General features: G+C 43.4%; 6 non-coding genes and 1 pseudogene across 6 annotated transcripts; all 7 read left to right on the top strand.

Moving 5' to 3' along the window:
* The first annotated feature begins 645 nt into the window (after window positions 1-645).
* Window positions 646-843, top strand: LOC147174460 (U2 spliceosomal RNA). The gene has a single exon (XR_015095241.1). It is a non-coding gene; the product is annotated as a U2 spliceosomal RNA (small nuclear RNA).
* A 389-nt stretch (window positions 844-1,232) lies between these two features.
* Window positions 1,233-1,397, top strand: LOC147174459 (U1 spliceosomal RNA). Its single transcript, XR_015094943.1, has one exon. It is a non-coding gene; the product is annotated as a U1 spliceosomal RNA (small nuclear RNA).
* Window positions 1,398-6,952: 5,555 nt separating this feature from the next.
* Window positions 6,953-7,146, top strand: LOC147174458 (U2 spliceosomal RNA). Its single transcript, XR_015095230.1, has one exon. It is a non-coding gene; the product is annotated as a U2 spliceosomal RNA (small nuclear RNA).
* A 389-nt stretch (window positions 7,147-7,535) lies between these two features.
* Window positions 7,536-7,700, top strand: LOC147174457 (U1 spliceosomal RNA). Its single transcript, XR_015095055.1, has one exon. It is a non-coding gene; the product is annotated as a U1 spliceosomal RNA (small nuclear RNA).
* Window positions 7,701-12,779: 5,079 nt separating this feature from the next.
* LOC147174456 (U2 spliceosomal RNA) lies at window positions 12,780-12,975 on the top strand. The gene has a single exon (XR_015095252.1). It is a non-coding gene; the product is annotated as a U2 spliceosomal RNA (small nuclear RNA).
* Window positions 12,976-20,706: 7,731 nt separating this feature from the next.
* LOC147174455 (U2 spliceosomal RNA) lies at window positions 20,707-20,905 on the top strand. Its single transcript, XR_015095257.1, has one exon. It is a non-coding gene; the product is annotated as a U2 spliceosomal RNA (small nuclear RNA).
* A 384-nt stretch (window positions 20,906-21,289) lies between these two features.
* On the top strand, window positions 21,290-21,425 carry LOC147174454 (U1 spliceosomal RNA; annotated as a pseudogene).
* The last annotated feature ends 2,939 nt before the right edge of the window (window positions 21,426-24,364 follow it).

Here is a 24,364-nt window from a genome sequence, read left to right as displayed (position 1 = left end):
AGCACAGCCACGGGGGGGGTCTGCCTGTGCCTCCTTACCAGCAAGTTTCTGGAGGTCCACATGGCGTCTTTGATGGCGGCAAGGGTGAGCCAGTCTTTCGCAAACTCCTCTCGGGAACACTTGGCTTGGCTCACCCCATAGAGCACGTATTGTGCATTTAGGACCTCCCTTGCTGGCAAGTCCGGGAATTTTCTCAGGTGGCCGGCTGTTGCCCACAGGTCTACGGCAGCACTGCACTCCCAGAGGAGGTGCCTCACCGACTCCTGGGCGCCACAACCAGGTCGGGGGCAGGTTGAGTGCGCTGACATTCCTCTGGAGTGCATAACGGCCCTGACTGGGAGAATCTCGTGGGCCACCATCCACGACAGGTCCCGAAGTCTGTTTGGGAGGGCAGGATGGTTGGCGTTGCGCCAAACCGTTGTGGGCTTGCCGAATGCAAGCCCGCGCACTTGACTCGCTGTTTGCCGCTCCTGCACAATAGAGATGAGAGACTTGTGATTTTTCAAAATGTGACAATCTTCATTTTCCAACTTAATGTCCACTTGGTGGTGCCAGAGTACGGAAGCGTATTGCCGCCACACCAAGAAAAACAAAAACATGTTGGAGACAAAATGAATGCTCCATATTGGAGAAATGTGATTTATAATTGATTCAAAAGTGACAATAAAAACATGAAAAAGAAAAAATAATCTGTTCTTATCAGTTTAATATCTGATATGTCTCCTATCTGGAGACTTTGTATTAAGATGCTTTTTTGAACAGGGAGATGGGATTCAGAGCTTGCTTTGCCTATTCCGCGCATCATCCTGGTATTGCAGTATTTCCAGGAGCGGTGCACCACCTTCGCTGGTCAACGAAAATGTTAATCTGGACAGAGAAAATGGGCTGTGGCAAAACTCACGTGCGCACAAGTAGGTGTGGCGGAAGCAAACATGTAGTCAAATTGGGAAGCAGGCGACGAAGCCGACACACATCTACTCTGCTTGTCACCAATCCGGTGAGTCGAACCCGTTCCAGAGGCTTGACACTTGAGCTCATTCAGCTATTGCGTGCTCCGCAGTTGTGCCTGTGACCTCCTCTAATGCCCTGTGCGAAGTACACACGCCGTTCTAATCCACTGAGAGAAACTGGCCCATCATGCTGGGTCAGGCATTCGCCAGTGTACGAATGGCACAGTCATCCAAGAGGGTGAGTGGAAAAAAGCAAGACCCCGTGTCCAGGCTGATGAAGGCATACTTACCTGGCAGGGGTGACACCATGATCAAGAATGTGGTTCACCCAGGGCGAGGTGCAGCCATTGCACTAGCGGCTGCATTGACCCTTGCGAATTCTCCAAATGTGGGAATCTCGACTGCATAATTTCTGGTAGTGGGGAACTGCGTTCGCGCTCTTCCCTGGCTTGTATGTCAATAATTAAGAGCGATAGTCTTGAAACCAATTAACACAAATGAGCAAGACTTGACTATGGTCTTCTGGCTTTCTTCACAAGTCTGGCCGGGACCGCAGCAGGCGCTTGGCCTTTCATCCTGCAGGAAGACTGCAAAAGTTGTTGGACTGCAGCTGCTTATGTGAAGGCTTGTGAATAATGAATGGTTAAGTCAGCAGACAAGGTTTCCTCCGTCTCAGTGTCCATAAGAGCAACGCTGCTTGGTGTAACATAACCGACTGTGAGAGTAGGTAGACCGAGAAGCCTGTACTTGAGTCCGTCAGTTATCCTCTTCATCGCTTCTCGGCCTTTTGGCTAAGACTGCGATCGCCTCTGTTGAGAGATAATTCTATGCCTGTTGTGGCTGTGAATCTAACTCAATTGCAGGGGTATTGTTCATTGTGTTGTTTAATCTTTGTGTTTTAGGAGAACGACAAAGGTGAGTTTACTGGATTTTTGTTCGTGAAAAGTTTTGACCAAGTGGTTGTCTCCGACATGTCGGCTACATATGACGGCATGCGGAGGCCCCACAGTGTTCGATTTATGTTTCGGGAAAGGGATGGTGGTGAGCCTCTGTGGATGTCCAGGCTGGACTTCTCCAGAAAGCTTGTCCAACAAACCCTGAAATTTAAAGCTGAGGATTTAAATTGTATTATAACTTTGCCCTTTAGTAAGGGATTTGATGTGAGTTTCACCTCTGCTGTGAACCTTCGTGAATTTTGGACTCGTTTTGAAGCCCAGTTCTCTGTGTTCAACGTTGAAAAACTGACTGATAATGCTGCTAAAACAGTTATTGTCAGAATGTTTAATGAGACAGTGAATGCAGAAGACATTTGTTTTTGGCTGGGTAGATATTGCACGGTTAAAGGCCAGGCTGTGAAGGTGAGGGATGAGGACGGCATCTGGAACTGTGCCTGGCGGGTACCCATCCAACAATGGCAGGACCCCCAGGGCTTTCAGGGCCTGAAACATCTCCCACCAATGATAGTCTTGGGTGAAAACCGGGGCTACATACATTACCAGGGCCAGCCCAAGCTCTGCTGCAAGTGTGGTGAGCATGGACACCTGGCGGAAGCGTGTGAGAAAACAATTTGTAGGAAATGTAGAGTAATTGGGCATACTTTTGAAGAATGTACCAATGGCAGAAAGTGCAATCTTTGTGGGGAAACTAACCACCTCTACAGAAATTGTCCAAAATCATTTGCCAACAAACTGAAGGCTGGAAAAGAAATGGCACAAGGAAATGGAAATGAAGCTGACAAACAAATTGAATGTCACAAAGAAAATTCAAATTTCCCTCCAAATCCTGTCATTGGTGGAGAGGGGACAGGTGAGGAGGGGCAAGTGGAGGAGAGCAGGCCGGCCCCACCAATCGAGAGCTCAGAGGAAAGTGAGATGCTGCAAGAAATGCCCACAAGCGAGTCAAGCGAAGTCAGTCCACATGAGGCTGACAGTGAAGACACCCAGATCACTTGTGCTCAAAATAATAAAAGGCTTGCATCTCAACGGTCCTCTGAGTCTCCCCTGTCCACGGAGAAGAGGGGAAGGCCCGGGAGCCCAGATAGCGAGGTGGGGGAGACCAGGATCTTCCCCTCAGGCTCACCAAATGAACTCTCCTTTTTAAATATACTATTGCAATCAACGCCAATAAGCAGAAACACTATGAATTTAAGGTTGCGTGAGCGATCACCACCTCAAGTGCCCCTGAGAGATGACCAGTGTTTTAGCTCTGCCCCTTTTGCTGAGGTAAAGGAAGAAATACGCTCTAGAGAAATACCTTAGCGACTGCCTTGTTTTTTTCAAATAATGTTCTCTTAAAATTTTGTAACCCCATCTGTGTTTTTATTTTTTTATTTTTAATCATACCTATGACCCACACCTTCTCAACTATTAACGTTAGAAGCGTGAAGTCAAAGATTAGAGCTCAGAGCGTTTTAACATTTCTAAAAACTTTTAAATCTGATCTGTTTTTAATCCAAGAATGTGGCATACCCTTTTTAAGAAATTACAAACAGTGGGAGGAAATGTGGCCACATCCATCACTATGGAGTGGCTCAAACGAAAATAGAAATGATGGAGTGGCCATTTTAATAAATAATCCTCAGATTGTTTTAAAGGGGAGCACAGTGGTGAGAGACGGACGAGCACTGTTAGTACACTTAACTTTTACAGAACAGGACTTTAGCCTTTTAAATATTTATGGTTCTAATGAAAAGCATGACAGGTATGATATTTTAGAGAATTTGCAGTCCCACATGCTCAGTCATAATCCACTAATTATTGGAGGCGATTTTAATTGTGTTTTAAATAGGAAGGATAGGAAGGGAGCTGGGGAGGATTTTAAAATTGACAAAACATCGGTTTTATTGCAAGACATGTGCCGCGTATTCAAATTAGAGGACTGCTTTAAAACCATGCATCCAAGAGAGGAGGGCTTCACCTGGTTTAGTGGTGACGGCACCAGAGCCTCTCGCATAGATTACGTATTTACACGGGGTTGGACACAGATTGATGCTAGATTAACTCCTGTTTTTTTCTCAGATCACCTAATACTGTCTTGCACCCTTTCACTTTCTTCTGGCGTGACTATTGGAAGAGGTCTGTGGAAATTGAACTGCTCCCTGCTCGAGGACGAGACCTTGGTCTCTCAGTACAGGGAGCGGTACAAGGACTGGCAGACCCTTCAAGACCTTTACAAATCACGGGCACAATGGTGGGAAATGATGAAGGTAAGGACTCAGACTTTTTTTAAAAAAGCAGGAAGAGAGAAGAAAATCAAGGAAATGAAATGTATGGTGGGAATGCAAAAGAGACTGCAAAGGTATTTTAATCTGGCACAAGAGGGGATCAATTTTAATGATGAAATTAAAGAGATCAAAAAAGAAATGAGAGCAATGGCAGATATTCAGAGCAAAGGGTTTTTATTAAGGAGCAGAGAGAAGGAAATAGAAGAAGGTGAAAAATGCACCAGGTACTTCTTTAAAAAAATTATGAGCAAGGGTGGGGGCATTTTTAAACTAAAAAAAGAAAACGGGACTATTACAGAAAAAAATAATGAAATAATTGAAGCAGTGGAAACTTACTATCAAAAACTGTATGAGCGTAAAGATACCCAAGAGGAGATAATGGTAGAAGTTTTAAACCTCATTGAAAAAACAGTGACTGACAATGGGCCTTTAACACAGGATTTTACACCTGAAGAACTAAATACATGTGTAAAACAATTGAAGAAGGCAAAAGCTCCGGGCGAAGATGGCCTCTGCTCGGAAATTTACCTCACTATTTGGGACATTTTAGCACCAGACTTACTCACTGTTTTTAATGAACTGGACAAAACAAACCGACTACCAGACAGTTTTAGAAAAGGGATAGTCACTTTACTACATAAGAAAGGAGACAAAACAGACCTGAACAACTGGCGTCCAATTACGCTTTTAAATGTTGATTGCAAACTTTTTAGCAAACTTTTAGCTATGCGTATGTCTGTGTTTTTAGAGGATTTGATCAACCCGGACCAAACCTGTGCCATCGCGGGGAGGAAGATTACGGACAGCCTTATGCTGATTCGTGATACCATCTGTTATGCGAGAGACAGAAATATGCGGCTAGTAGTCCTAAATTTAGACTTTGAGAAGGCTTTTGATCGGATCTCGCACCAGTACCTTTTCAGGCTACTGCAAAAATGGGGTTTCCCGGGAAGGTATCTAGAGTGGGTGGGCCTGCTGTACCGAGATATTACCAGCAAATTTGTGGTCAACGGGAACTTGACAAAAGCAGTGCAAATTAACTGTGGCGTCCGTCAGGGCTGTCCCTTATCTGCCCTCCTCTATGTTCTATGCATAGAACCGTTGGCACAGATTTTGAGAGGGGACAAAATGATCGAGGGGGTGAGTATTCCAGGGGGCGGGGGACTCACAACAAAGTGTGTTTTATATATGGACGATATTAACATCCTGTGTTCTGACATTTTATCCGTGACAAGGACCCTGGACTTGACTGACTGGTATGGAAGAGCGTCTGGCTCTAAACTCAACAGAGACAAGACCCAAGCACAGTTTTACGGACCGTGGACCGCGACACAGAAGACAGGACTGCCCCTGACGGAGATACAAACGGACCAGAAAATACTTGGGATTAAATTCAATAAGGGAGGGGGAGGGGATACAAACTGGGGCGACGTGGTAGGGAAAGTGAGAAAAAAACTTGGCTTTTGGGGACTGAGAGAGTTGACTTTAGAGGGGAAGATTTTAATAATAAAAGCAGTAATTTTACCCTTGCTTTTATTAATCGGTTCAGTTTTTATCCCAAAAAGAAATGTGCTTTTAGATTTGGACCGTGCAATTTTTTACTTTATCTGGGGTTCTAAATGGGAAAGACTGAGAAGGGACACGATGAAAAAAACAAAAGAGAAGGGTGGGAAAGGCGTGCCGGACCTCCAGCTCTTCTTGGGCAGCAGATATGTGGCCCTCCATCTGCAAAATGCTCTGGGACCATCCAGCAATCCCAAAAGTCAAGCAATGACACGATTCTGGATGGGATCGTACCTCCGTAAATTAAAATTAATACCCAGTGATCAAAGACTTCCGGTGTCTTTTAATTTACCACCAGCACATTCTTTTATCCCAAAATTTTTAAGAAATTTTAAATTGGAAAATGAAGATTGTCACATTTTGAAAAATCACAAGTCTCTCATCTCTATTGTGCAGGAGCGGCAAACAGCGAGTCAAGTGCGCGGGCTTGCATTCGGCAAGCCCACAACGGTTTGGCGCAACGCCAACCATCCTGCCCTCCCAAACAGACTTCGGGACCTGTCGTGGATGGTGGCCCACGAGATTCTCCCAGTCAGGGCCGTTATGCACTCCAGAGGAATGTCAGCGCACTCAACCTGCCCCCGACCTGGTTGTGGCGCCCAGGAGTCGGTGAGGCACCTCCTCTGGGAGTGCAGTGCTGCCGTAGACCTGTGGGCAACAGCCGGCCACCTGAAAAAATTCCCGGACTTGCCAGCAAGGGAGGTCCTAAATGCACAATACGTGCTCTACGGGGTGAGCCAAGCCAAGTGTTCCCGAGAGGAGTTTGCAAAAGACTGGCTCACCCTTGCCGCCATCAAAGACGCCATGTGGACCTCCAGAAACTTGCTGGTAAGGAGGCACAGGCAGACCCCCCCCGTGGCTGTGCTCCGAATGGCTGCAGAGACCATCGAAGCTGCACGCGGCAGGCCAAGGACACAGCCACCAAGAAGCGTCGCCTGTGCCCGCCCGGAGGAGGGAACCGGAGCTACACGGTGAAGGTCTCGGCAGCGACGGCCTGGCTCTCCAGGAGGGAAGGAGCAAAAAGGGTGACCCGTTAGGTCCTGGACAAGCGCTTTTTGAGAGGGTGGGATGAAGTCCCACTTAGTAATGCAGTGCTACGCTCCTGCACAATAGATATGAATGTTTTTTTCATTTTTAAATTTTAAATTTGTTTTTATTTTTACATGTCATATTCGAGACAAGATGAATGCTCCATATTGGAGAAATGTGATTTGTAATTGATTGAAAAGTGACAATAAAAACATGAAAAAGAAAAATCTGTTCTTATCAGTTTAATATCTGATATGTCTCCTATCTGGAGACTTCATATTAAATCGCTTTTTTGAACAGGGAGATGGGATTCAGAGCTTGCTTTGCCCATTCCGCGCATCATCCTGGTATTGCAGTATTTCCAGGAGCGGTGCACCACCTCCGCTGGTCAACGAAAATGCTAATCTAGACAGAGAAAACGGGCTGTGGCAATACTCACGTGCGCACAAGTAGGTGTGGCGGAAGCAACCATGTCGTCAAATTGGGAAGCAGGCGACGTAGCCGACACACATCTACTCTGCTGTCCACCAACCCGGTGAGTCGAACCCGTTCCAGAGGCTTGACACTTGAGCTCATTCAGCTATTGCATGCTCCGCAGTTGTGCCTGTGACCTCCTCTAATGCCCTGTGCGAAGTACACACGCCGTTCTAATCCACTGAGAGAAACTGGCCCATCATGCTGGGCCAGGCATTCGCCAGTGTACGAATGGCACAGTCATCCAAGAGGGTGAGTGGAAAAAAGCAAGACCCCGTGTCCAGGCTGATGAAGGCATACTTACCTGGCAGGGGTGACACCATGATCAAGAATGTGGTTCACCCAGGGCGAGGTGCAGCCATTGCACTGGCGGCTGCATTGACCCTTGCGAATTCTCCAAATGTGGGAATCTCGACTGCATAATTTCTGATAGTGGGGAACTGCGTTCGCGCTCTTCCCTGGCTTGTATGTCAATAGATAAGAGTGAAAATCTTGAGACAAACCAACTCAAATGAGCAAAACTTGACTGCTTTCTTCTAGTTTTCTTCTCAAGTCAGGCCGGGACCGCAGCAGGCGCTTGGCCTTTCATCCTAGTGGAAGACTGCAAAAGGTGTTGGACTGCAGCTGCTTATGTGAAGGCTTGTGAATAATGAATGGTTAAGTCAGCAGACAAGGTTTCCTCCGTCTCAGTGTCCATAAGAGCAGCGCTGCTTGGTGTAACATGACCGACTGTGAGAGTGGGTAGACCGAGAAGCCTGTACTTGAGTCCGTCAGTTATCCTCTTCATCGCTTCTCGGCCTTTTGGCTAAGACTGCGATCGCCTCTGTTGAGAGATAATTCTATGCCTGTTGTGGCTGTGAATCTAACTCAATTGCAGGGGTATTGTTCATTGTGTTGTTTAATCTTTGTGTTTTAGGAGAACGACAAAGGTGAGTTTACTGGATTTTTGTTCGTGAAAAGTTTTGACCAAGTGGTTGTCTCCGACATGTCGGCTACATATGCCGGCATGCGGAGGCACCACAGTGTTCGATTTATGTTTCGGGAAAGGGATGGTGGTGAGCCTCTGTGGATGTCCAGGCTGGACTTCTCCAGAAAGCTTGTCCAACAAACCCTGAAATTTAAAGCTGAGGATTTAAATTGTATTATAACTTTGCCCTTTAGTAAGGGATTTGATGTGAGTTTCACCTCTGCTGTGAACCTTCGTGAATTTTGGACTCGTTTTGAAAATGTGAAAGCCCAGTTCTCTGTCTTCAACGTTGAAAAACTGACTGATAATGCTGCTAAAACAGTTATTGTCAGAATGTTTAATGAGACAGTGAATGCAGAAGACATTTGTTTTTGGCTGGGTAGATATTGCACGGTTAAAGGCCAGGCTGTGAAGGTGAGGGATGAGGACGGCATCTGGAACTGTGCCTGGCGGGTACCCATCCAACAATGGCAGGACCCCAAGGGCTTTCAGGGCCTGAAACATCTCCCACCAATGATAGTCTTGGGTGAAAACCGGGGCTACATACATTACCAGGGCCAGCCCAAGCTCAGCCGCAAGTGTGGTGAGCATGGACACCTGGCGGAAGCGTGTGAGAAAACAATTTGTAGGAAATGTAGAGTAATTGGGCACACTTTTGAAGAATGTACCAATGGCAGAAAGTGCAATCTTTGTGGGGAAACTAACCACCTCTACAGAAATTGTCCAAAATCATTTGCCAACAAACTGAAGGCTGGAAAAGAAACGGCACAAGGAAATGGAAATGAAGCTGACAAACAAATTGAATGTCACAAAGAAAATTCAAATTTCCCTCCAAATCCTGTCATTGGTGGAGAGGGGACAGGTGAGGAGGGGCAAGGGGAGGAGAGCAGGCCGGCCCCACCAATCGAGAGCTCAGAGGAAAGTGAGATGCTGCAAGAAATGCCCACAAGCGAGTCAAGCGAAGTCAGTCCACATGAGGCTGACAGTGAAGACACCCAGATCACTTGTGCTCAAAATAATAAAAGGCTTGCATCTCAACGGTCCTCTGAGTCTCCCCTGTCCACGGAGAAGAGGGGAAGGCCCGGGAGCCCAGATAGCGAGGTGGGGGAGACCAGGGTCTTCCCCTCAGGCTCACCAAATTAACTCTCCTTTTTGAACATAGTACTGCAATCAACGCCAAAAAGCAGAAACACTATGAATTTAAGGTTGCGTGAGCGATCACCACCTCAAGTGCCCCTGAGAGACGACCAGTGTTTTAGCTCTGCCCACTTTGCTGAGGTAAAGGAAGAAATACGCTCTTGAGAAATACCTTAGCGACTGCCTTGTTTTTTTTTTTAAATAATGTTCTCTTAAAATTTTGTAACCCCATCTGTGTTTTAATTTTTTTATTTTTAATCATACCTATGACCCTCACCTTCTCAACTATTAACGTTAGAAGCGTGAAGTCAAAGATTAGAGCTCAGAGCGTTTTAACATTTCTAAAAACTTTTAAATCTGATCTGTTTTTAATCCAAGAATGTGGCATACCCTTTTTAAGAAATTACAAACAGTGGGAGGAAATGTGGCCACATCCATCACTATGGAGTGGATCAAACAAAAATAGAAATGATGGAGTGGCCATTTTAATAAATAATCCTCAGATTGTTTTAAAGGGGAGCACAGTAGTGAGAGACGGACGAGCACTGTTAGCACACTTAACTTTTACAGAACAGGACTTTAGCCTTTTAAATATTTACGGTTCTAATGAAAAGCATGACAGGTATGATATTTTAGAGAATTTGCAGTCCCACATGCTAGGTCGTAATCCACTAATTATTGGAGGTGATTTTAATTGTGTTTTAAATAGGAAGGATAGGAAGGGAGCTGGGGAGGATTTTAAAATTGACAAAACATCGGTTTTATTGCAAGACATGTGCCGCGTATTCAAATTAGAGGACTGTTTTAAAACCATGCATCCAAGAGAGGAGGGCTTCAGCTGGTTCAGTGGTGACGGCACCAGAGCCTCTCGCATAGATTACATATTTACACGGGGTTGGACACAGATTGATGCTAGATTAACTCCTGTTTTTTTCTCAGATTACCTAATACTGTCTTGCACCCTTTCACTTTCTTCTGCCGTGACGATTGGAAGAGGTCTGTGGAAATTGAACTGCTCCCTGCTTGAGGACGAGACCTTGGTCTCTCAGTACAGGGAGCGGTACAAGGACTGGCAGACCCTTCAAGACCTTTACAAATCACGGGCACAATGGTGGGAAATGATGAAGGTAAGGACTCAGACTTTTTTTTAAAAAGCAGGAAGAGAGAAGAAAATCAAGGAAATGAAATGTATGCTGGGAATGCAAAAGAGACTGCAAAGGTATTTTAATCTGACACAAAAGGGGATCAATTTTAATGATGAAATTAAAGAGATCAAAAATGAAATGAGAGCTATGGCAGATATTCAGAGCAAAGGGTTTGGGTTTTTATTAAGGAGCAGAGAGAAGGAAATAGAAGAGGGTGAAAAATGCACAAGGTACTTCTTTAAAAAAAATTATGAGCAAGGGTGGGGGCATTTTAAAACTAAAAAAAGAAAACTGGACTATTACAGAAAAAAATAATGAAATAATTGAAGCAGTGGAAACTTACTATCAAAAACTGTATGAGCGTAAAGATACCCAAGAGGAGATAATGGTAGAGGTTTTAAACTTCATTGAAAAAACAGTGACTGACAATGGTTCTTTAACACAGGATTTTACACCTGAAGAACTAAATACATGTGTAAAAAAACTGAAGAAGGCAAAATCTCCGGGCGAGGATGGCCTCTGCTCGGAATTTTACCTGACTTTTTGGGACATTTTAGCACCAGACTTACTCACTGTTTTTAATGAACTGGACAAAACAAACCGACTACCAGACAGTTTTAGAATAGGGATAGTCACTTTACTGCATAAGAAGGGAGACAAAACAGACCTGAACAACTGGCGTCCAATTACGCTTTTAAATGTTGATTGCAAACTTTTTAGCAAACTTTTAGCTATGCGTATGTCTGTGTTTTTAGAGGATTTGATCGACCCGGACCAAACCTGTGCCATCGCGGGGAGGAAGATCACGGACAGCCTTATGCTGATTCGTGACACCATCTGTTATGCGAGAGACAGAAATATGCGGCTCGTAGTCCTAAATTTAGACTTTGAGAAGGCTTTTGATCGGATCTCGCACCAGTACCTTTTTAGGCTACTGCAAAAATGGGGTTTCCCGGGAAGGTATCTAGAGTGGGTGGGCCTGCTGTATCGAGATATTACCAGCAAATTTGTGGTCAACGGGAACTTGACAAAAGCAGTGCAAATTAACTGCGGCGTCCGTCAGGGCTGTCCCTTATCTGCCCTCCTCTATGTTCTATGCATAGAACCGTTGGCACAGATTTTGAGAAGGGACAAAATGATCGAGGGGGTGAGTATTCCAGGGGGCGGGGGACTCACAACAAAGTGTGTTTTATATATGGACGATATTAACATCCTGTGTTCTGACATTTTATCCGTGACAAGGACCCTGGACTTGACTGACTGGTATGGAAGAGCGTCTGGCTCTAAACTCAACAGAAACAAGACCCAAGCACAGTTTTACGGACCGTGGACCGCGACAGAGAAGACAGGACTGCCCCTAACGGAGATACAAACGGACCAGAAAATACTTGGGATTAAATTCAGTAAGGGAGGGGGAGGGGGATACAAACTGGGGCGACGTGGTATGGAAAGTGAGAAAAAAACTTGGCTTTTGGGGACTGAGAGAGCTGACCTTAGAGGGGAAGATTTTAATAATAAAAGCAGTAATTTTACCCTTGCTTTTATTAATCGGTTCAGTTTGTATCCCAAAAAGAAATGCGCTTTTAGATTTGGACCGTGCAATTTTTTACTTTATCTGGGGTTCTAAATGGGAAAGACTGAGGAGGGACACGATGAAAAAAACAAAAGAGAAGGGTGGGAAAGGCGTGCCGGACGTCCAGCTCTTCTTGGGCAGCAGATATGTGGCCCTCCATCTGCAAAATGCTCTGGGACCATCCAGCAATCCCAAAAGTCAAGCAATGACACGATTCTGGATGGGATCGTACCTCCGTGTTCCCGAGAGGAGTTTGCAAAAGACTGGCTCACCCTTGCCGCCATCAAAGACGCCATATGGACCTCCAGAAACTTGCTGGTAAGGAGGCACAGGCAGACCCCCCCCCCCCCTCCCCCGTGGCTGTGCTCCTAATGGCTGCAGAGACCATCGAAGCTGCACGCGGCAGGCCAAGGACACAGCCACCAAGAAGCGTCGCCTGTGCCCGCCCGGAGGAGGGAACCGGAGCTACACGGTGAAGGTCTCGGCAGCGACGGCTTGGCTCTCCAGGAGGGAAGGAGCAAAAAGGGTTACCCGGCAGGTCCTGGACAAGCGCTTTTTGAGAGGGTGTGGGATGAAGTCCCAATTAGTAATGCAGTGCTACGCTCCTGCACAATAGATATGAATGTTTTTTTCATTTTTCATTTTTAATTTGTTTTTATTTTTACATGTCATATTCGAGACAAGATGAATACTCCATATTGGAGAAATGTGATTTGTAATTGATTAAACAGTGACAATAAAAACATGAAAAAGAAAAAAATCTGTTCTTATAGGTTTAATATCTGATATGTCTCCTATCTGGAGACTTCATTTTAAATGGCTTTTTTGAACAGGGAGATGGGATTCAGAGCTTGCTTTGCCCATTCCGCGCATCATCCTGGTATTGCAGTATTTCCAGGAGCGGTGCACCATCTCAGCTGGTCAACGAAAATGCTAATCTAGACAGAGAAAACGGGCTGTGGCAATACTCACGTGCGCACAAGTAGGTGTGGCGGAAGCAACCATGTCGTCAAATTGGCAAGCAGGCGACATAGCCGACACACATCTACTCTGCTGTCCACCAATCCGGTGAGTCGAACCCGTTCCAGAGGCTTGACACTTGAGCTCATTCAGCTATTGCATGCTCCGCAGTTGTGCCTGTGACCTCCTCTAATGCCCTGTGCGAAGTACACACGCCGTTCTAATCCACTGAGAGAAACTGGCCCATCATAACATAACCGACAGAGAGTAGGTAGACCGAGAAGCCTGTACTTGAGTCCGTCAGTTATCCTCGTCATCGCTTCTCTGCCTTTTGGCAAAGACTGCGATCGCCTCTGTTGATTGATAATTCTATGCCTGCTGTGGCTGTGAATCGAACTCAATTGCAGAGGTATTGTTTATTGTGTTGTTTAAACTTGTTCTAGGAGAACGACAAAGGTAAGTTTGCTGGATTTTTGTTTGTGAAAAATTGTGACTTAGTGGTTGTCTCCGACATGTCGGCTACATATGCCGGCATGCGGAGGCACCACAGTGTTCGATTTACGTTTCGGGAAAGGGATGGTGGTGAGCCTCTGTGGATGTCCAGGCTGGACTTTTCCAGAAAGCTTGTCCAACAAACCCTGAAATTCAAAGCTGAAGATTTGAATTGCATTATAACGTTGCCCTTTAGTAAAGGATTTGATGTGAGTTTCATCTACCTCTGTTGCGAACCTTCGTGAATTTTGGACTCGCTTTGAAAATGTGAAAGCCCAGTTCTCTGTGTTCAATGTTGAAAAACTGACTGATAGTGCTGCTAAAACAGTTATTGTCAGAAAGTTTAATGAGACAGTGAATGCAGAAGACATTTGTTTTTGGCTGGGAAGATATTGCACGGTTAAAGGCCAGGCTGTGAAGGTGAGGGATGAGGACTGCATCTGGAACTGTGCCTGGCGGGTACCCATTCAACAATGGCAGGACCCCCAGGGCTTTCAGGGCCTGAAACATCTACCACCAATGATAGTCTTGGGTGAAAACCGGGGCTACATACATTACCAGGGTCAGCCCAAGCTCTGCCGCAAGTGTGGTGAGCATGGACACCTGGCGGAAGCGTGTGAGAAAACCATTTGTAGGAAATATAGAGTAATTGGGCATACTTTTGAAGAGTGTACCAATGGCAGTAAGTGCAATCTCTGTGGTGAATCTAACCACCTCTACAGAAATTGTCCAAAATAATTTGCCAATAAACTGAAGGCTGGAAAATAAATCGCATAAGGTAATGGAAATAAAGCTTACGAACAAATTGAATGTCCAAAAGAAAATTCTTATTTCCCTCCAAATCCTGTCATTGGTGGAGAGGGGACAGGTGAGGAGGGGCAAGGGGAGGAGAGCAGGCCGGCCTCACCAATCGGGAGCTCAGAGGAAAGTGAGATGCTGCAAGAAATGCCCACAAGCGAGTCAAGCGAAGTCAGTCCACATGAGGCTGAGCGTGAAGACACCCAGATCACTTGTGCTCAAAACAACAAAAGGCTTTTGCATCTCAACGGTCCTCTGAGTCTCCCCTGTCCGTGTAAAAGAGGGGAAGGCCCTGGAGCTCAGATAGCGAGGTGGGGGAGTCCAGGGTCTTCCCCTCGGGCTCACTAAATTAACTCTCCTTTTTAAACATAGTACTGCAAAGAACGCCTAAAAGCCGCAACACTATGAATTTAAGAGAGCGACCATCACCTCAAGTGCCCCCGAAAGACGACAAGTGTTTGAGCTCTGACCCTTTTGCTGAGGTAAAGATAGAAATACACTCGCGAGAAATACCTTAGCTACTTAAATTTTGTAACCATCTGTCTTCTTAAATTTTTAATCATACCTGTGACCCTCACCTTCTCAACTATAAGCGTGAAGTCAAAGATTAGAGCCCAGAGCGTTTTATCATTTCTAAAAACTATTGAGTCTGATTTGTTTTTAATCCAAGAATGTGGCATACCCTTTTTAAGAAATTACAAACATCAAGTGTCGAAATGATGGAGTGGCCATTTTAATAAATAATCCTCAGATAATTTTTAAGGGGAGCACAGTGGTTAAAGACGGACAAGCACTGTTAGCACACTTAACTTTTACAGAACAGGCTTTTAGCCTTTTAAATATTTATGGTTTTAATGAAAAGCATGACAGGTATGATCTTTTAGAGAATTTGCAGTCCCACATGCTAGGTCATAATCCACTAAGTCATTGTATTTTAAATAGGAAGGACTGAAAGGGAGCTGGGGATGATTTTAAAATTGACAAAACATCTGTTTTATTGCAAGACATGTGCCAGGTATTTAAATTAGACGACTGCTTTAAAACAATGCATCCAAGAAAGGAGGGCTTCACGTGGTTCAGTGGTGACAGCACCAGAGCCTCTCATATAGATTACATATTTACACAGGGTTGGACACAGATTGATGCTAGATTAACTCCTGTCTTTTTCTCATATCACCTAGTACTGTCTTGCACCCTTGCACTTTCTTCTGGTGTGACTATTGGAAGAGGTCTGTGGAAATTTAACTGCTCCCTGCTTGAGGATGAGTCCTTGGTCTCTCAGTACAGGGAGCGGTACAAAGACTGGCAGACCCTTCAAGACCATTTACAAATCACGGGCACAGTGGTGGGAAATGATGATGGTAAGGACTCAGACTTTTTTTTTTTAAAAGCAGGGAGAGAGAAGAAAATCAAGGAAATGAAATGTATGCTGGGAATGCAAAAGAGACTGCAAAGGTATTCTAATCTAACACAAAAGGGGATACATTTTAATTTTATTAATTTATTTATTTTTGTCTCAAAAAACAAAAAAGGGGATATATTTTAATGATGAAATTAAAGAGGTCAACAACGAATTGAGAGCTATGGCAGATATCCAAAGCAAAGGGTTTGTATTAAGGAGCAGAGAGAAGGAAATAAAAGAAGGTGAAAAATGCACCAGGTACTTCTTTAAAAAAAAGTATGACCAAGGGTGGGGGCATTTTTAAACTTAAACAAAAAGGGACAATTACAGAAAAAATTGCCGGACCTCCAGCTCTTCTTGGGCAGCAGATATGTGGCCCTCCATCTGCAAAATGCTCTGGGATTATCCAGCCACCCCAAAATTCAAGCAATGCCACGATTCTGGATGGGATCATAGAGTTCGAACACCCAAGCAAATCAAGCTAAAGCCGAACGTACTTTGAAAACAGGTTGCCGAGCGAAGCCGAGCAATGCCGAATGCTCACATTGCGGTAGTTGAGACAATGCACTGCTCATTTCCAGTCAGATTGTGAATACTATCGGAGGTGCTCTATGCTCGCGCGTGCATTTAGATTTTTCCACGCCAATTTTTTTTGCCATGGGCCCAAAGAAAACAACAGTGCCAGTGGCAGCAAAGAAAAACATACAGTGCTACGAACCACAGAGGAATTAGGAAGGAGATTATCGCGCAGTTGTAACTACCGTGACTACTACTATAAATACTAGCACGAGGACCCCCCTTAGCTGTTCAACAATGTGCCTGACGTTAAACAACGCACGCAAGGACCGCTTCGTAGTCTAACAATATGCCCAATGTAAAATACACAAACTCAACACTGAACTAATGCTAGCATTAACATAGCATTTATCATCCACTGATGCCATCACACCATAAGGTAAGGTATTTTTATTGTTTAAATACTGTACTGTTAAGTTTGATGTATATCCTATATATATGTGTATTTACCCCATATTTACTCTTTTCTGAGTCATGAGGAGTTGGTTCTGTGAGGGGGAGGATGACCCATGCTCCTGTCATCTTCCTTGACAAGAACAAGAGCTGTGATCTTACCACAGGATGGCGACTGGAACATTTTATGATTGAGGCCTTAACCTTAAACATGTCTGATTGTGAGGTCTCTGTCTGCTCTCCTCGTCGAGCGAAAATAATATAACTCTTGTCTTCCTTTCTGATTGTTGTCTATATAAATATTTCAGGTTGCCTAAACCTGACAACTGTACTGTTAATGTATAAAACAAATAGAAAAATGGGAATTTTCTGTTTTTGGACCTTGGGAACAGATTAATTGCATTTACATAATTTCTTATGGGAAAAAAATGTTTCGGAGGTTGAACAATTCGAAAATACAAACACTTTGCAGGAACGAATTATGTTCAAACTGAGGTACCACTGTATAGAACAATTACAAACAAAAACGTTTTTTGTGTTCTTTTTCACCAAAGCAGGTGCTTTAAAATTGGCTTGTTTTTCATAATGCTTCTTGAAGCAAGAAGTTCTTGTAAATTAGCCGTTCTAAAAGCCCGGTCTTTGTTTTTAACTGTACTGCACGTACATGTCCCTTTTTATCAGGGTAAGTAGTCCTTTGTCCACCTTTTTCAGAATAGATCCGATAGGTACTGGACTTGCCGCTATCTTCTTCTGATGTACAAATCATTTTCTTGAAAGAGCCCAGGAGCAAGGTTGGGTTTCCCCTTAAGCAAAAGGATATGATTTGGAGTGAGAGCTTCCAAGTCATTGACGTCATCAGAGACTCTGGTTAGTGGGCAGTCATTGAGAATAGTCTCAACTCCACACATGATGTCATGCAGGCTTTCATCGTTCAAAGAATGTTGTCGCAGAACAGAAAACAAGACCTTTTTGACCATCCTGATGAGTCGCTCCCACACACCACCATGATGTCATGCTGTAGGGATGTTGAAAATCCAATCAATGCCCCTTTGCCGGGAGAAACCTTGTATCTGGTTGTGATTTTTAGCAGCTAAGACTTTTCTTAGCTCTCTTTCAGCCCCAATATAGTTTGTGCTATTGTCAGACCTTAAACTGCACACGTCCTCTGCGACACACAAATCGTCTTATGGCATTAATACAGGAATCTGTATCCAGAGAATATACAATTTCCAGATGTATAGCTGCTTGCCATACAAGTAAATATTACTCTGTACCGTTTGACCATAGCATGTCCTCTTCTGACCTAAAAAATCTCTTAGTCTCGTTATTGATATACTTCAGCACAGTCTGACTGTCAATAAGCAGGACTCCTCCTATGTTATTGACAGTTCTTTCCTGAGCATATTGTTAACTTTAGCTGCAAGCACCGCAGCAGTCAGTTCAAGGCGAGGAATCGTAGTTTGCTTTAATGATGCAACTCTGGCTTTGCCCAACATGGATGCAAGATGTATTGCCTTATTTAGATTGTCTAACCTCAGGTAGGACACTGTGCCATAACCATGGTCACTTGCATCAGAAAAGTGATGCAGCTGAGCATGTGTGTATTCTCCGAAGTTCTTTGGTTTGATGCAGCGATCCACTTTAAACTTTGCTACATTGTCCAAGTCCCTCAACCCTTCTGTCCACTGTTGTGAAAATGTCAGGGGTATAGGATCATTCCAAGACATGTTTTTGCGACACATTTCTTGCAACAGCAAGATAAGGGGTGACAAAAACCTAATGGGTCACAGATGGAATCTCGTCTGGTGGGAGGTTTATTTTCTACTAAAGGCTTGAAAATGAAATGTCTCAGCGCACCAACTTAACGCAAGTGCTCTCTCCATTGGCAAGTTGTCTTGATCCAAGTGCAGATGTCTAACTGTCTAATCAGTCATCAAGCAATATTCCCCTGTCTGAATCTTGTTAAGACACCAAAGAGTGAATTTGTGAGGTCAGGACCTTGCAAAAGCTGACCATTTAAAGAAGTTCCTCTAAATCCTGCTCCACAATCAAAGACCACTGTCAAAGTCTTTTTCTTTGGGTGAAAAACTCTCTGCCATCTTCACATTTGAGCTGATTGTCAGGTACCACTTCTGCATACCCATTGTCAATCATCTCTGTCAGAAATGCCGCATACTCTTCCTGATAATTTTTATTTCTGTCAAACTTTCTCTTGAGACTTTACTATGTACCTGTTGTTTGGCATGGTGATGTCATTCATTTTAATGGGTAAGTCCATGCAGTAATGGCCTTCCTGCATGAAAGTAGATTTTTCCAGGATCTCCATAAATCTTAGATCCTCCCTTGACATCTCCTGCTTTTCCTCCAGTACCTTCTCATTGAAATCCCGGTTATATTGAGAGATCAACAGCTCCTCCAGATTGGCGATAGATATCCTAGCCTCAAGTTCATGTTGCTTTTGCAGAGCTGCAGCTTTCTCAATTAGAACAGCTCTTTCAGCCTTTGCTTTTAAGCAAACAGATGAAGTGCTAGAGTGGCTGGATTTGGAATAGCTTCTCCTGCTTGATTTTTTACTCGGCACATTGGATACACTGTCCTCTGGGTAGATATCATATTGACCCTCAGATGGTAAACCAACAGCAGTTTTACTGCCACCTTTTTGTATATTCAATGTCATTGTCATTTTTATCATCATCATCCATATTTTGATCATTTTTATCAACATCATTTTCACTTGAGATTCCATGTTCTCTCAACCATGTCATTATTTCTTCAACAAACACTTCATTATTGGACATTTTAGACTGAAACCATATTTGTTGCCTTCTCTGCTCCTCCTCCGGGATCACAAACTGAGTGATTAATGCATTATGAAGCTCGGAGGCCTTTTGACATTGTTTGAAACTTTCTAGGTCATTTTGAACAGCAAACATGTTTTACTTGGACACCAATATAGTTTTTATTTTTGTCTTTAATTTGCTTGCTTGTGTAAAGTTGTCCGCTCTTTCCCTTTTAAGCCTTGCAATCATAAACATAATTCCTTTAACAGTAAGTTTCCTGGGTTGCTTCTCTGTGATGTCACTTTTCACAGTTAAGCCTTCTTTAACATGAACAATTTGAGTTGGTTCACTCATTTTGTAAAGAGCTAGATGCCTTAGCACTGCACTTAAATGTGAGCTTGCGTGTACACATATGCACATTTGTTGGTTCAGCACAATCAAAGTCACAAGTTGGGAAATTATTTTCCTCCAATCTTAATTTTTCAGCACGATGGGTGATATGTAGCAATACAAAAATTTGCATCCAAGTCGCTGACCAATGCATCCGCTTATCATTGTGGCCAACGAAGCATGCGTCTGTGCGATGAGTGCGTGAATGACTGACCTCCTGTTGCCGACCAGCGCACCAAACCTTTTCCTTTCTTGACTGATGTTGACCTGACTGTGTTCCAAGATCTGATCCAATTATCCATAAATGAATTCCAATCTCCTTGTTGTTTGGTCGGGTTTTTTACTTTTCTAGTGACTAACCTTGGGTCCTGTAGTCGCCGTGGATGGATGTTGGAGATGTTTTTGACACGCTCGACTTAACAAATATTTGTCCACAAAAAAATGGCTTCAATGGTACAATCCAAAACAAACGTGGCATAAATTACACTGCTAACTTTCTAACTGAAATTCTAATTGTGAAATTAATGTATAAGTGTATATATGAGCAAGTGTTGGAGCAAATGTTTGTGAGTGGTAAAAACCACATGACCTTCCACTCCATCAACCTGATCACCGACACCTGATCTTAAAAGGATTAGGGAGGGAGAGTGGAGAGGTCCAGGCAGTGCCTACACTGCCACCTGTGGTCATCTACAGCAAATAAAAGCAAAAATAACATGCGGCTCCTACAAGTACTATGCTCCTGCACAATAGATGTTGATGTGTTTGTTAAACTTTTTTAACATGTCATGTTAGAGACATAATAAATGCTCCATATTGGAAAAATATGATTGATATTTGATTCAAAACTGACAATAAAAATTGTTCAATAAAAAAAAAAATCTGTTCTTATCAGTTTAATATCTGATATGTCTCCTATCTGGAGACTTCATATTAAATTGCTGTTTTTGAATAGAGAGATGGGATTCAGAGCTTGCTTTGCCCATTCCGCGCATCATCCTGTTCCGCGCATCATCCTGGCATTGCAGTATTTCCAGGAGCGGTGCACCAACTCCGCTGGTCAACGGAAATGCTGGAAAGAGAAAAGGAGCTGTGGCAGTACTTGCCTCACATGTGCACAAGTAGGTGTTGTGGAATCAGACAAATAGTCAAATTGAGGAGCAGGTGACGTAGCTGACAAGTCTATGCTGTCTACCGTATCCGGTGAGTCGAACCCGTTCCAGAGGCTTGACACTTGAGCTCATTCAGCTGTTGCATGCTCCACAGTTGTGCCTGTGACCTCCTTTAATGCCCTGTGCGTAGTACGCACACCATTCTAATCCACTGAAAGCACAGTTGCTTTCATGCTGGGTCAGGCATTCGGCAGTGTACGAATGGCACTGTCATCCAATAGGGTGAGTGTAAAAAAGCAAGGCCCGTGTCCAGGCTGAGGGAGGTATACTTACCTGGCAGGGGTGACACCATGATCAAGAATGTGGTTCACTCAGGGCAAGGTGCTTTGACCCATGCAAATTCTCCAGATGTGAGAATCTCGACTGCATAATTTTTTATATTGGGGTACTGCATTCACTAGAGCTGTGCGATACTTAAGATTTTGGTATTGATCGATACCAAGTAGATACTGGTGTCAATGTAGTGTTGGATTATTAACATTAGGCACAGTTATGCAAATTTAGTCGTGGTAAAAAATTACCTACTATTGAACAAAACCTATTTGAAAAATAAATATTTATAAGCTCTGTCTTATATTAATGAATGAGCGAATGTCATTCAACTCAATCAAAGGCTGGGCTCTATTTTAATGTCACAAAAATAGATAGTTTCCTGTTCCAACAGCGCAGGACCTACGGATCTTAACCAAATAACATTTATTAATCCCAACTAACAAACTATCAGGGTTTTTCCTCCAAATAAAATTTATGTGGGTTTATGAGAAGACTAAATTAACATATTTTACTCTCAGACTGAAAGGAGAGACAACATTCCACAACTGGTCTACAAGGCTGCCGGCTATCTCATCAACTGATGATCATCAATCTTATCACCTCCGACCTGGGAGCCACGTCAGCTGACCCAGTGTTCGGTTCTGGAGCGGCCGTTTTGACATCATTCAACGGATCAAGTCAAGTGCCTTTTCCTGGGCAATCATCACGAGAATCACATTTGCAGGCAATCTATTCTGGGGTTCTGCAAAAAGATGACAACGTCATCTTCTCATTCAACAAAGAACTTCATCACGAGATGGCTTCAAAGAACACATATTCGTCTGCCGATACATTGCGACACTTTTTAATGAACAACATTTTATGTTAAGCCTCACATATGTTATGCTTATTCCACTAAAAATCTTTTAATGTATCAAATTGTTTTTTAATGTCATATGATTGCTAAACTACCTCCTCTCCTGCTAAAGGGATGTTTTAATGATAATTATTTCCACCACACAACCATTGAAAAAAAATGTTTTAATGTGTTGAGCTCTCATGAGCTCAAATGAGGGAATGTTGGATTATTAACATTGTTTTTCAGTTTCAATTTATATTTTAACCGTTTTGGATATTAGTTATAAAGATATAAATATAAGACAACAGTTAATTCATATGTTAAGCCAATCTATAGTCCTTTGCTCTCTTGCCTGGGAAAGAGAAGGGTAACAGGTTTATTTTTTATATTATCTAAGGGGAGTATAGCTAGTACCAGTCTTGGTCCGGTCGAAGAGAGTCCAAGGACAGGCTGATTTACTATTGTTGAAGTCTAATCTGATTTGTACTCATGGGAACTTGATGCCCTTCTGTACTCATGGGAGGGGAGAGGGAAACTTTTCGTATTGACTCACTTTCAATAAATAACTGTGTGCAAGGAGGAGAGACACACAATTTGAACGGAATACGGCTTGAGTGTCTTCATTTTGTGTGATCAGAAGCTTCTGAATACTTATACCTTTGCAAAGGGACTTCTTCACCAGAATCTCACCATTCAGTTAATTGAATACGCAAAGAGTACAATACAATAATAATTTACTCTATCAGTAGCCAATACTGATACCAAGTACTTTAAGGTTAATAAAATATTATGGCATTTTAAAACATTTGTTCTATTAAATCACTTTTTTGTTTTTGCAAATCAGACTTTCTTGTTAGGTTCTTAAATGCCATAATATAATATCCTTAAAAGAAATATACCAGGGCTGTTGTTTAAATTTACAATGTAGTAATAATCTTCATATTCTTAGTCCCTGTCACTCTTCTGCACTCAAAGAAATGTCAGCCACCGAAGTTTCTCTAGTCTAGTCACATTACATAAACAATACTTACATGTGCTACACTAATAATACCTAGCTCAACTAGTAGTTGGAAAAACTCAAACAAAGCATAATATGACTCATTGTCGTATTATTCACTGTAAAAATTATTATTTTTTACCGCCACTGCCACCCACCGCTGTCAGTGGCAGGCCGGCACATGCGTGTGTGCTACATAGGGATTGCGTGAGGGACTCATGAGAAACCAAAATAAATAAATACATGTAAAATATCAATACTAGCACTCTGGTATCGATCCGATACTGTACTCATGTTAGTATTAATTCTATCGATACTTGGATCGATCTGCACAGCCCTAGCGTTCGCGCTCTTCCCTGGCTTGTATGTCAATAAATAAGGGTGCACTCACACTAGGGCCATTTCTTCCATACTGTACTAAATCATGATTTGCCCCCCCCCCCCCCCCCCCCGCACTCACATTACTCGAACCAAACCGTGCCCGTCATCACGTTGATTCACGCAAAAAGAAGACGTCATTATTGGGGGACTGTTGTTTAGGCGGCTTAGCAGCGCTATGGAGAGCGAACTCGACAACATGGTTTCACTAACTTAAATGTTTTTGTGTGTGTCAGTTCTCAGCTAAATAGTCAACCCTCCCAGATTTCTGCATTGATAGACTGTGTGTGTTACGGCCTGTGGCCGGTAGTTTGGCATGTAAGTATGCAGGTGTGGCGTCTCCCAGCCATGGCAACAGAGCGGGGAAGCCCTTGGCTGGTGGGCGCGCCCATACTATGATAGGACATTTTCGTCATAGTATTCCCTCTGCTTCATAGTCTCCGCCCACCATCTTCCACCCGCCTTTTCATCAGCTGCAGATAATCCTCTCATCATTAGTCTCCATTTAAAATTATTTATTTCCCTTCATTCGTGTTACACTGCTTGTGTTGAGTGCTAGTTGCTTGTCCGGTCTTATCCCCCCTTTAGCTACGGCTGAAGTGTTGTGTGTCAGTGTGTCAAGCAAGTAGTGATGGGCAAATGAAGCTTTTGTGAAGCACTGAACCACTTGAGCCAATTGTTTTGAAAATGGGTTCATTACTCGAAGCTTCAGTTACAGTGACCTCTACTGGTAAACTGCAAGGCTGCAGTGGATTTAAAGCATCTTTGCTTTGAAAATTCTTTGATGGACTCACACTAAGACCGAATAGCATGTTCTATTGACAAATAAAGACTGATGAATGTGTGTATTTTGT

Source organism: Leptonotus elevatus, chromosome 5, assembly GCF_054856555.1.
Source record: "Leptonotus elevatus isolate MCC_2025b chromosome 5, RoL_Lele_1.0, whole genome shotgun sequence".
In the NCBI taxonomy this organism is placed as follows: domain Eukaryota; kingdom Metazoa; phylum Chordata; class Actinopteri; order Syngnathiformes; family Syngnathidae; genus Leptonotus; species Leptonotus elevatus.
Note: the sequence above shows the minus strand (reverse complement) of the source record. Positions and strands in the feature narration are given on the sequence as shown.